At 40.0% G+C, this 13,050-nt stretch overlaps 1 long non-coding RNA gene across 1 annotated transcript; it reads right to left on the bottom strand.

Annotated features, from left to right (window-relative positions):
* Nucleotides 1-8,163: 8,163 nt before the first annotated feature.
* On the bottom strand, nt 8,164-12,738 carry LOC132140285 (uncharacterized). Its single transcript, XR_009433758.1, has 4 exons — nt 12,557-12,738; nt 11,511-11,538; nt 8,512-8,667; nt 8,164-8,399 (listed from the first exon to the last, which is right to left on the bottom strand). It is a non-coding gene; the product is annotated as an uncharacterized LOC132140285 (long non-coding RNA).
* Nucleotides 12,739-13,050: the final 312 nt, after the last annotated feature.

The raw sequence follows: 13,050 nt of genomic DNA, 5'->3' as shown, positions 1-13,050 counted from the left end.
ACCATGGTTCCCAGATTTGATGCAGTTAGCAGACACCGCCCCATGGCCAGTGCCGTTGAGGAGGGACCTCCTCTCGCAGGCCAGGAGCTCGATCTGGCACCCTCAACCGGAGTTGTGGTCCCTCCATGTGTGGGTGCTCAACGGTTACCCGCTGATCTCTCAGTGGGAGTGCTAAATACCATCACTCAGGCTAGAGCCCCGTCGACACGACGGCTGTATGCCTCGAAGTGGTCGGTGTTCTCCAGCTGGTGCACAGCTCAGGGATGTTCACCCCTTAGTTGTGAGGTGACGGAGGTTCTCTCCTTCCTACAGGAGCTGTTGGATGAGGGCAGAGCCCCATCCACGCTCAAAGTTTATGTGGCGGCCATCGCAGCGTTTTCTGAGACAGCGCTCGGTCAGTCAAAAGGAAGGAACGATTTGGTCATCCGCTTCCTTAGAGGAGCTAGGAGGCTGAATCCTCCCAGACCCCCGTCAGTCCCTATATGGGACATCGCGACGGTTTTGGAGGCCATGAAGGGTCCCCCTTTTGAGCCTATCCAAACGATTAGCCTCCAGCATCTGTCGTTCAAGACAGTGTTCTTGTTGGCTCTCGCTTCAGTGAAGCGTGTGGGTGACCTGCACGCGCTCTCGGTGAGCCAGTCGTGCTTGGAGTTTGGGCCTAATGACTAAAGGGTCATACTCAAACCTAGGCACGGTTATGTGCCGAAATCCCTCAACATGCCGTTTCGGGCTCAGGTTATTGCCCTGTCTGCCCTGTCGGTGTCAGGAGAGGATGGAGACTCGAGTTTTCTTTGCCCTGTTAGGGCTTTAAGAGCTTATGTGTCTCGCTCCGTTGTCTTTAGACAGACTGACCAGCTGTTTGTCTCGTTCAGTGGACGTTCCAAGGGAATGGCTGTTTCGAGACAGACTCTATCCAGATGGATAGTTGACGCCATAGCGTTAGCTTACGCTTCCAGGGGCCTTCAGTGCCCACTGGGCGTCAGAGCACACTCCACAAGGGGCGTCGCCTCGTTGTGGGCGTGGTCTATGGGGATCTCCTTGCAGGATATATGTATGGCGGCAGGTTGGACCTCGCCGTCTACATTTATCAGGTTCTATAACCTGGAGGTTCCCGCCTTGCCAGCAAGGCTGCTGTCGGTATAGTCGAATCAGGGCCCTGATTGGAACTCTGAGATCGCGAGCGTTATGCACTGCCGACTGTTATATGGGCAGTATTGTGTAAGACCCGCATTGCCACATTGGTCAGGCCTTGCCTCGACTGTGTGATGTCATATTGCCGCATCTACGGGTTCTGCTAGATATGGGACGGAGGGTCCCCCCCCCTCCTGTCCTGGACTCTCTGTGAGTCCCTCGGGTGACTGTGCACTGTAAATCCTGGGCGTTGCTTCCAGGTTTATTGGTGTGTGATCCCTGCGCGCACCGCGCTTTCCATGGGGTTCCCGTATAGCGTCTTAGCTAAGAACTCTCGTAAGAGAACGTACTCGGTTACTAACGTAACCTCGGTTCTCTCTAGAAGAGGGAACGAGTACTGCGTTCTCTGCCGTGTGTACGATTCACTCTGGTTCGCTTCGGCGATGAAATAAATCAGGTGAGTCAGCCTTTTCGAGCTCCTTTTATAGGGTGGGGCCACACCCGTTTCGGCGGGAAGTGGCATGAAGGGCGCGAAGCGCCCTTATTGGTCTGATGTTGCATCAGCCTGCGCTAGATAGGCTGTGCAGTTGCCGCAGAGCAGCCAATGAGCGAGCAAGCCGTCTCGCCTATGGCTGTGTGCTGCTGCAAATGCGCTTTACAAAAATTCAAAATTAAGGATAATTTTTTGCTTCAGTATTTCGTGAAAAGAGACTTTTCCCGTAGCGTCTTAGCTAAGATGCAGTACTCGTTCCCTCTTCTAGAGAGAACCGAGGTTACGTTAGTAACCGAGTACGTTAATCTGGCTGTCATTCAGGAAACTGGACAATGAATCGGTTTGCGCCTTTCTACATTTAAAAATATGACCGTTATTGTCCTCTTTCTGTGAGTGAGGCGGCTGACTGTGAGCTGCTGGTCGTTATAACTGACTGCTCGGTCGGTCCCAAATTATTTAATATTTGCCTGTAAATATTTTTTATTTTGAGCGAATTTGAGTCGTGACATGTCAATGGAGAACAAAAACGGTGAACACAAGAAGGGTCAGATGTGTTCTGCGAGGTCCTGCAAACATACTGGCAAAATGAGGTAAGAAAATCGCTATCTTTATTATCTTTTGAAAATAGTAAAGTATAACCAGAGTTTACAATTTGGTAGCTTAAAGGACATGTAACCTGCAGATGAATAAATACCCGTGTGTATTTTTGCATTGCTTTATCACAGATGATCAAGTTAGATGCTCACGTAATGTGTTGCTGCAAGCTATGTGTTAATATCTGTCTTGAGATTTTTCCACATTTTCCTGATATGAATCCCATGCATTAGGTGTGTTATATATGTTTTTTATTCTTATAATAATTTCAAAGTGTTTTCTGAAACATATGTGCAAATATCGGTACAATTTCAATGAATTAATGAAAATGAATAGGATTGTTTAAAGCCATGGTTCTCAAAGTGTCAGGCCCCCTCTAGTTGTTGTGAATCAAATTAAACTAATTAATGTTAATACATTTTAATTTAATCTTTGAGTAAGGTTTTTTTTTGCACATTTAAGTATGTTACAGTTAATGCACAGTACAGTTTTGTAACTTTTGTTACATAATTGCACTTAAAATTACATTTTAATTTAAACTCTTTTTTCTTTTACCTGTATGTAAGCACAGTGTAGTGTTAATGTTCAAACTGTATTTACCATGGTAAAGTGTCTGACAACAATTAATATTCTTATTAGAATAAAACTGCCTCATTTTTTAACTGTAGAGCTGTAGCTGAATAGTTTGGCCTACTACGCTGCTGAAATTTAATGTTGGTCATTATGGTGGAACTTTATATTTAATAACACATATTTTCTATAGTGATACTTGGTATAAAAAGTTTGAGAACCAATGGTTTAAAGAAATGGTATAATATGAAATCCTGCTTTTTAAGAACTTTTCAGTAAACCATTTCTTCTTTCCCCTTGTAGAGTCATTAAGGATCCAGCTTATTCTTGAAACATTGGTAAGAAATTGTTCATCTGCTACACTGCACTGTCACTTCTGGTAGAGATTCATTGATCTTTTGTGATAGGTTTTGATTTTGCTTAGTTTAATAAAAATTTACTGAATTAGATTTTACTTATTTTACTACACTGTAATGCTAGTGTTCTGATTAAAGCAGTGTAACTGGGGGCTCTGAAAACACTGCTTGTGAATAATTTGTTAATATTGTACATTTTAATCTGAATACATTAAATAAGTGTTTAATGAATAGTGTTGTCCACTTTGTTTCCAACCTCACTGTTGCTGAACTGTAAAGTGAAAATATTGTGTGATTTATTTTGTATTCAGTTTTCAGTTAAATATTTTTCACAATATCAAAGTTATTGTGAAACATTGTGAACATACCTAAACTCACTGGTTAAATCTTATGTGCCCTCCAGAAGTTTGCGCTCTGCAAGTGAATGACGCCTTGTGGTGCCATCCCAAAGAAATTCAAAATTACTCTCCCTGACCTTTTTTCCTGGACTGTGTCCAGCTGGTGGAATGACCTCCCAATCTCAATTCGTACAGCTTTGAGTCTTTACTCATTTTCAAGAAACATCTAAAGACTCATCTTTTTCACCAGAACTTAACCAACTAATACTAGCACTTTCCTTCTTTTCTTGTCTTTCATATAAAAATAAATAAAAAAAACTGGCTATGCGTTCTGTACTAGACTAACTGAGACTTGTCATGGCACTTGTATACTGTTGTTGTTCTCATGTTGACCTGACTGCTTCTATTGTTCTCATTTGTAAGTCGCTTGGGATAAAATCGTCTGTTAAATTATTAAATGTAAATGTTCATACAGGATGGTACAGAAAGCACACAAGTGGGAGAGAGTGGAGGGGACGGCGTCAGAAAGGACCTAGCGCTGGGACACTTTCAAGGATCACCCGAAGCACTGCTGGCTGCTGGTTCTAACATTTTAGAGTCCCCTTTGGTAGAAATCTCATTCTGCATTCCCCACGGTAAAGAAGACACAGTCCGGGGGGGTTCCCGTTAGAAATCAACTGGTTGAAGGTTCCCTTCTCGAACTGTGCAACACATTTTCATTGCACAAATGTACACATCTCTTGTAATGAGACACATTACTTAAACATGTTTTTGAGAGAAACTGTAGATTTCCACCAAAATAAAAGATCCACTGGTTTCAGTCATAAAGGTACAAGGGTTTGTCTTGCAAGTGCTGCAAAAAGTATGCATTTATATGCAAATTATTTTACAAAAACCTTTAAATATTATTGTATTTGGATTGTTCTACTACATGTTTTAGCAATACCTCCATGTATACTGTGCATAATAAAGTTTTGGATTATTTTCATCTGTTTTATACAGTATGTTTCCAAAATTAAACTGCTGTTTTACAATTTTGAGCATGTGTTAGTTTATTGAAGTTGATTGTAAAGCCATTGCTGCCAGTCATTTGATTTTTAGCCTTGCATGTACAGTGTTGATCTAAATGCAAACTAGGATCTAGGTGTATTTATACACGGTGCAAGGTACGACGGGGCAACAACGTCTTGTTATCAACGTTGATTAACTTTTTCAAAATCAACACCTCATTCAGCTTTCATCCCAGGTCTGCAGAACGACCCTAATTCACCCGTAATGCAGGTAAGACGGTGAAACAGCGTCGCGATTTCAACGTTGATCCAATTTGCAAAATCGAAAGGTAATTCAACGTCGGGATTTCAACAGTGAATCAACGTCGTGATTTCAACCGTGCATCAACGTCACGATTTCAACGGTGAATCAACGTCGTGATTTCAATGTTGATCCAATTAGCAAAATAGAAAGGTAATTCAACGTTGACTGAACCCTGGTACCTGACGTTGTTTCAGCGTTGAAATGCTTTCTTTGACCTTCACAGAAGGGATGGATGTTTGTTTCAGGTCATAGGACATGTAAGTGAATTTATATTATCTTGCTGTATGTGTGTCAGTTTCCTTACGTTTTCTAGTCAGAAAACCATTTTAAAGTGGTTAAGCAAATAATAATAATAACAATAGGCTGGGATCCCCATAATAAATGTGCCTCCTCTATTTTAAAACACAAGAGCCACCACTGCAAGGGAGTTGGCCTCAGAGTTTAGTAATATTGAGGAGTCTGCTGTGGACACTGATTGTGAGTCGTCAGACTCCGTGAGCTCAGCTTCACAAAAGCGAGCTGTCTGCAGTGCTTACACATTGGACAAAATGTTAAAGTTTCTTCAGACAACGAAAGGCATGAATGGTGTGATTGTAGACAGTGATGCGCGGGTCAATGTATTAATAACCCGCACCCGACCAACGTTTTCAACTAACCCGTCCGCAACTCGGACCGCAAAAAAATAAAAATCAAATATTGTACCCGACTCGCTTCCTGACCCGCATTTTAAAAAAGCAGTAAATGCTCATCGTAGCGTCATTGGGCCATAGGCAAAACTAACTAGGCCAAAAAAATAAATAAATAAATAAACAACAAAAAACTTTCCCAGATGGCAAACTGACATAGAATCAATGTAGAATCGACGTTTCTCGTGGCGTAACTAATTCACTTTTAAAAACTCTTTGGATCTACACAAAACATGTAAATGATTTTTGGATTCAAAATGTCAATTTTTACTTAAAGGTGACAAGTTTGCATCCCCTGAATATTCAGTTGTTAATGTCCCTTTGTTATATTTGCATACAGTACATCTACTGTACAATCGAGACACTTTGTACATTATTATAACAAAATTGAGCACTTGTGACATTGGAATTAGTATTTGTAGAGAATACTTCAATAAATCATCAAGAAAATGTTTTTGGAGTTTCAAGCTTGTATTTTGTTTCTTTCTCTCTCACAAACACAACAAAACTTTCTCAAAATCTAAACTACAGGTGCATGAATCCTATACTACAAAATAACAAATTCACAGGCTCATATACCAGATTTATACAGGGCTGCCTTTCATTTTGCTCATATTTTTGAATATATTTTTTTCCTGAAATGTGTTTATTAGAACTGGACATATTTACAGACTTTATGAGAATAGTAGTATTTGTAGATAAGATCATGGTAGAATGTCCTGCCTTTATTAATTTGAGCAGCTGAGTCTTCAGCCATTTTTCAAAAGCACTTACCGTTTCTATTCAGTTAATTTCCATTCAATTTGCTCTAATTTATAAAAAATAAAATAATAATAATAGTAAATAAATAACTTATGTGTAGTGTGCTAGACTAAAGACCCTTTCACAATGCACGGTGGTCCCAAAAAAAAGGCAGATCAATGTTTGTGACGAAAAAATATGTGCAAACTGTAATGAAGCAGAGATCAGTTAGTTCCTCACTATCCGTTCTGAAGCTGAGATCGTTCGCCAGCTTAAGTGAAACAAAACACGTCACATCGTAATGTCATGTGTCTTTACGGGATCTTTATGGATTGTGTGTACGCACACACAGATACAGTAAAATCACTGGCAGTGTGAATGAACCAAAATCTAACGATCCAGGAACAATTGCCAGGACACATTACCCGTGTATTATCTAGAACCTCAGTGTGAAAGGGGCCAAGTGGGTTCTTTTTTTAAATACTCACCATGCAGGTCCTTAAAAACCCAGAGACGTCCTCACGTAGATACATGGGAAGAGCATGAAGAACAGTGACACGTTTGGTGTGTATGTCATGAAACTCCAATAATGATAAATACAGAACTGTACATAACTAAACTGTAAATTTTAAACAATACAATCAGATATACAAATACCAAAAAAAAAAAAAAAAGGGCAAGTTGTAGTGTTCAAAGCTCATTTGAATCATCAACATTTTCTAACGTTTTCAAACTTTAATATTTTAATTAAGTTTTAGCCTTTAAAATGTACAACAATATTTTTACCTGGTCATCATGGATTCTTAGGATTTCAGTTAAAGTATCTGATGTCTTCCCGGTTCTGGATGCTTTCTGTCTGAACAGGGTCATCAATCAATCAAGCTCATCGGTCAAGCTCAGAGTAAAATGTGTTGGGCAGCTACTCCCGACGAGCTGGATGGCGCCTTGAATGGCAGACACCGCAGTCGGTGTGTGAATGAGTGTATGAATGGGTGAATGTGAGGCAAATTGTAAAGCGCTTTGGATGGCCATGTGGTCTGTTGAAAGCGCTATATAAATGCAGTCCATTTACCATTTACCATTTTGGGCAGGTTCTCGTTTGTAATCCGTTGGAACTCTGCATACACCTACATTTTAAAACAAGGACAGACAGAGAACACAGCCATGTTCATTATGTGAACCTGGTTAATCTACTACCCCCTCACAGAAAACAGCCCCTGAATGTGGTACATGTTATCAAGAAAGCAATAACAGGACAAACAGTGTTACCCCACATTACCTCAGATTCCATTTTGAGTGCAGGCCAGAGTTCCATTAGCTCTTTTACTGGTGGGCATATCTGGGCAAGAGCAAAGGTGGTTTGCATCATCTTTTTTTATAAGTGGTAAGTTCTTCTCAGCTTTCTTCATTTCATCAACAATTTTCTGTCTCAACTGTTCAAGAGTTGAGGGATTTTCTCCTTGGGGAAAGTTGGGCAAAAAAGTTTACTTCTGCTCGTTTGGGTCTTTTAATATTTGAATGTGAAGATTCATTGTCAGGATTCATTGCACTTCTTTTTCCAGCATTTACAGTGATCTCTGGACATCCAGCCCTTCTCATCTTGCTTCTATAGTTCCCCATCTTAAATTTGAGGCTATTTTTTCACCCATTCCAGCCAGTCTGAGATCCTGCTTCTTTCAAGCAAGGATGTTTTACCACAAGAGCCTCAGCTACCATTGCTATCTCCTTATCACTGGGATAAGCCTTGTAGCCATACATCACAGATGCTAGCTTTTCTAAAATGTCATGTTTGATGTCTCTTGTTAACTGAAGGTGCTTGTTGTTCTTCTCAAATTCGGCATTACCTTCCCAAAGTTTCAGTTCAACGTCAAAAGAGAATGTGGGAATTGGAAAAATATGTGAAGGCCATCTTCACCAGCTGGAATCTTGCTCAAATGACACATGCACAACAGCTTTCTGTGGCAACTCATCAATGTCAGAGAGGGAAATAAGTTTTCCATCAAAGTCGGGGTCTTCATATTTTAAACTGAAGTCAAGGTATATTTCCAGCTGTTCTTTTATAACAGCAATCAGTGCATCAACAGAGGCTGGTCGTGAACTGAGTTTTAATTTTCTAGCCCGGTCTGGCTCAACAACACGAAGTCTCATGGATTATGGAGATACAGCTGCCATTATGCTGATGGAAATCAAAAGATTGGCATGTATAAATACTTATTAAAATACACAGATTATATACTGCTAGATAACACCGTAATAAAAATAGTAATTGATTCATGAAAAATACTCACCACTGGCTTGTTTTATTTGTATGATTCTCTTGGGTGTCAACAGAAGCGAGCCTTCTACCTCGTATGCAGAGAGAGGGACTGAATCGTTTAAGTCAGATGTTAGGTGGATTGACAGACTTGTCTGTGAAGGTGACAGCTCATAGGATCCAAGATGTTCTAAAAACCAGGACTCACAATCAGAACAAAGGAATGAAATGGTGCTATTGACAAGGTAGATGTGTTCTACTCTGCAAAACCTAGGTAGTCCACCACTCTCTCCGACAGACAAAAACATTCCACAGACATAGTCTGTGCCATTGATGGTAACCTTTGATGTCTGGTAGACTGTGTCACTAGTTGTTAGTATTCTGATGTGTAGCTGAGCTATTTCTGGTAGAGCTGAAACCAGAACAGAGTCAACACTGGACGCTTGTGTTTCAGGGTTGAAAAATGATGGGTCAGCAAAATGGTATGCCATCATGTGTTGGTGTCTGACTGCCATTGTCTTCAAAATATTTTTGAAGTTTTGAGCGTCATGCACCACTCGTTTAAAAAAACGGTGTTTGGCCTCAAATCGCATTGTCCAAACATGCACCAGGGGCCCAAAGCACTTGATCATGGTGGGGTAATGCTCCACGTAGTGATGTTTAGGACGAAGGTTAAACTCTGGGAACGTTTTCAGCAGTACTTGCTTATGATCACTGATTTTGGACTGAAAATAGTCTAAGGTTTCATCAGTAAATGATGGGCATAATGCTAACTGCACTACCTCTTTCAGTTCCATCAAAACTGTCCATGCACCATCACCTTCTGGTACTACACTGCCTACAAGTAATGGAAGCAGTCGGAGCAGAGTTGCATTTTCATGTCCATTCCCTCCTATCGTTCGTCGAGACAAAAATGTTTTGGGAATTGGATGAGGTCTATCCAATTTATCAGTGTGCTGATATGGGAATGATGCAATCTTTTGGTTCAAATACTCTAAAGTGAAGTACTTCATCTGGATCATAGTCTTAATGCAGAGAGAAAGCTCCACAGGAACTATTCCTTCCAGAAGATCATGAAGTACATCTGGAGGAAAGCCTGTGATTGGATGAAAGTAATCCAGGGAGTCACGCAAGACACAACTAGCTTTAACACCAAAATGGTTGGACCTAGTGTCACTTTCCAGAAGGTTTTGTACATGAAGGTCATGGCTGTCTTTGGTTCTTTGAGAAAACTGCCTGGCTTCAAGTTGCTTTAAACTGTTCTCTTGTGGCCAAGCAGAATCTGCAAACATAGCCTTCTTTAAATGACTCCACAAAGCCACTTAATCCATGGGCGGCTAGATTGTCAGCAAAAACACAAAAGATGGTACCTTTGACATTGCGATCAGCTCTTTCAATAAAGACACCATCCTGTTCAAGAATATGAACATCACGTAATAATGGAGCAAGTACAGCTGCATACCCATGCTTATGGATGTCTGTCACTTTTGCAAGCAATGCTAGCTGTATATTGTGTAAAGTTGATCTGTGTTTTGGTGGCATATTGGCAAATGCCCAGTAAACAGCACAAAGTTTGTGAATTTTACGTGATGTGCCAAGTCGGTTGGCAATTTCAAGATCATCAATATATAGCTGGAGTGGTAAAATGAGATCACCGGTTGAAAATAATTCATTTTCAAGGAAATAAGAGCCATTGCAGCATGATGCATATTGACCAGAATTGGTATTTGGATCAGTAATTATTTTTAAAATGTCTGTGTTCTTAAACAACTCCTGAATCATTCGAAGGATAGGAACATACATTATGGAATGTCCAAGTTGCTCCAGCTGATACTCAACTGGCATTACACATGGCTAACTGTGCTCAAAAAAGACTTTTCTGCACTTCGATGTGGATAACTCTGCACCATTAGAAGTACTAGTAAATATAACATTAGAGTCCATAGCTCCACTTACAACCTCATCCAGTGCAGATTCTGCCAAATTGCAACCATTTCTCTGCAATATATCTTTAATTTCCTCCTTGATCAAAGGCTGAGATAAGAAGCAGACCTGATTTGAAGTGAAGTGAAGTGAAGTGACATTCAGCCAAGTATGGTGACCCATACTCAGAATTCGTGCTCTGCATTTAACCCATCCGAAGTGCACACACACAGAGCAGTGAACACACACACACTGTGAACACACACCCGGAGCAGTGGGCAGCCATTAATGCTGCAGCGCCCGGGGAGCAGTTGGAGGGTTCGGTGCCTTGCTCAAGGGCACCTAAGTCATGGTATTGAAGGTGGAGAGAGAACTGTACATGCACTCCCCCCACCCACAATTCCTGCCGGCCCGAGACTCGAACTCACAACCCTTCGATTGGGAGTCCGACTCTCTAACCATTAGACCACGACTTTAAATGCTCCACTATTTCCTAGGTAGCTGTGTTTGAGACATGGAGGATTGCCTGCATCTTCAGAAATAAGGAAGATAAATTCATTCTGAGATGTTGTTTTAGTTTGTCAGTGTCACACACACCATCATCCCCCATTGGATCCTCATCTATGCCTGAAGGTTCTTCATTCAAATCACCATCAACTGCAGGAATACTGGGTTGAACAACTTCACTGACAATGTCATTTTGAAAGTCTGACGAAACACTTGCTTGGTGTGATCTACTTTTATGAGAATTGAATGTAGAGTACACATTAGTGGTAAAGCTACAATCCTTATATGGGCAAGCCACTGTTTCATGATTTCTTAAATGCCTTCTAAGATGGCAAAAGACAACAGATTCAGAAAAATGCTGCTGAAATGGGCATAAAGGGCATTTAAACAACAGAGACTGCTGACAGTGTTCTGCACTACTGCCAAATTGGTGAGTGTGACATCTTGCCAAATGAGTTCTAAGACTATTAAATGTCTTAAATGTACACATGCAATAATTGTAGATGCATGGAAGGGGGCATACACTGGAAAAGTGGCTATGCTGAAGTCTGTAGTACTTAAATATTTGCAGTCTGTCAGTAAAAGAAGCTGAACACAACTTACACTGCCAAATCATATTGAAGCCAACAACCTGAAAGAAAAACAAAATTAATGTTAGAAAGTGTATAGCTCCAAAAAAAAAAAAAACAGTTTAATTATCCGAGTACAATTCAACAAACAGATTACATGATCATGACCAGAGAATACAGCTACCACTTGAGCTGCACGATTAATTGTTAAAAGATCTCGATTGAAACTGCAATCTATATTCTGAAAGATCACAATTTGCATGGAACAATTACGTTGTTACGCCAATAGGTGCCGACAAGTAACCATTAAATATGAATTCTCACTGAATAATTTGTGAGAGATTGGAATTATTTATCCAGTAATGAAACAAATCTGAAAAAAAAGTTATGTTGATGTAACTTAAAGGGGACTACTATATAATAGACAGTTGCAGCTGTTAAATATTAAGCCAGAATGTGATAGTTGTGGACCACAGTGTTTATATGTCAAAACAGATGTCATCAGTAAAAACTTGAACGCGTAACAGGTCTACATCATTTTGCCATATTAGACTTAAAATATATGAAAGTGTTCAGATGGTTTCAAGGCACATTTCTGCAATGGCACGTGCTCTCCAACTCCCCAATTTGCCTATCAGTGGCACGTCAACACATTGGGAAAAGTATATTTTCCAAGTTATATAGTGTTTTTGCACACCAGACAAAATTAGCAACGGATGTTTATTTTTAAATCGCGTGTTATGTGTGGACGTAACAATCTAAGCGCCTAATGTCTTTAAATAAAACAAATGGAACGTTAGGCAAAGTTAAATTGTCTCGTAAGTTGTGCAAGCGGAAATATAGACTATGATCCGTTCGAAAATGATAAGTTAGCTCATGTGTAATATGCTTCGCCCATTCGCCGTTCATAGTTTTTTTTTTTTTTCAGGCCTATTTCATCCAGTTATTCCTTGCAAGACATCCATTCCTTTTGAATGTAAATATACGTAACTGGTGAACGCTATTTAAAGTTTTTTCTAGAATAAACTGCTGCAACTGTTCACTAGATAAGCCCCTGTTTAAAATGCATTTAACACTTACCGTGATAACTGCCGACAGCTTGAAGCTGAGATCCTCCTCACTCACTGCAGTATTTTGTGGCACCAAAGCAAACGTTATCCAAGCGTTGCGCGTTCCCGCAACGTCGCAAAAGTCTCACACTGACCTTGGAGCATGTTAGCCTTGTAAGCCAATAAAATAATGACCCTTACGTCAACGGAAACGTTTTTGGCATTTTTTTTAAGGCCCATTCTATATATAATACTGTATATATAAAATATATATATTATATAATAGAATATTCTATTTTGTGCACACATTAAAACAGCTGTTCTGGTTAGTGTTAACATTAATGTTTGTGTATGTAAAATTTGAATTGAATATTTTTCTTGCAAAATCATTTTTAAAGCTGAATTCATGAAGACCCAAGCTTCATTAGTCGAATGAAGTTTTTTTTTTTTATTTTAACTTATTTATATGTATATAATTTAATTAAAGATGACAAATTGCTTCACCACACACACACACACACACTT

The sequence above is a fragment of the Carassius carassius genome, chromosome 5 (assembly GCF_963082965.1).
Source record: "Carassius carassius chromosome 5, fCarCar2.1, whole genome shotgun sequence".
Lineage (NCBI taxonomy): Eukaryota > Metazoa > Chordata > Actinopteri > Cypriniformes > Cyprinidae > Carassius > Carassius carassius.
Note: the sequence above shows the minus strand (reverse complement) of the source record. Positions and strands in the feature narration are given on the sequence as shown.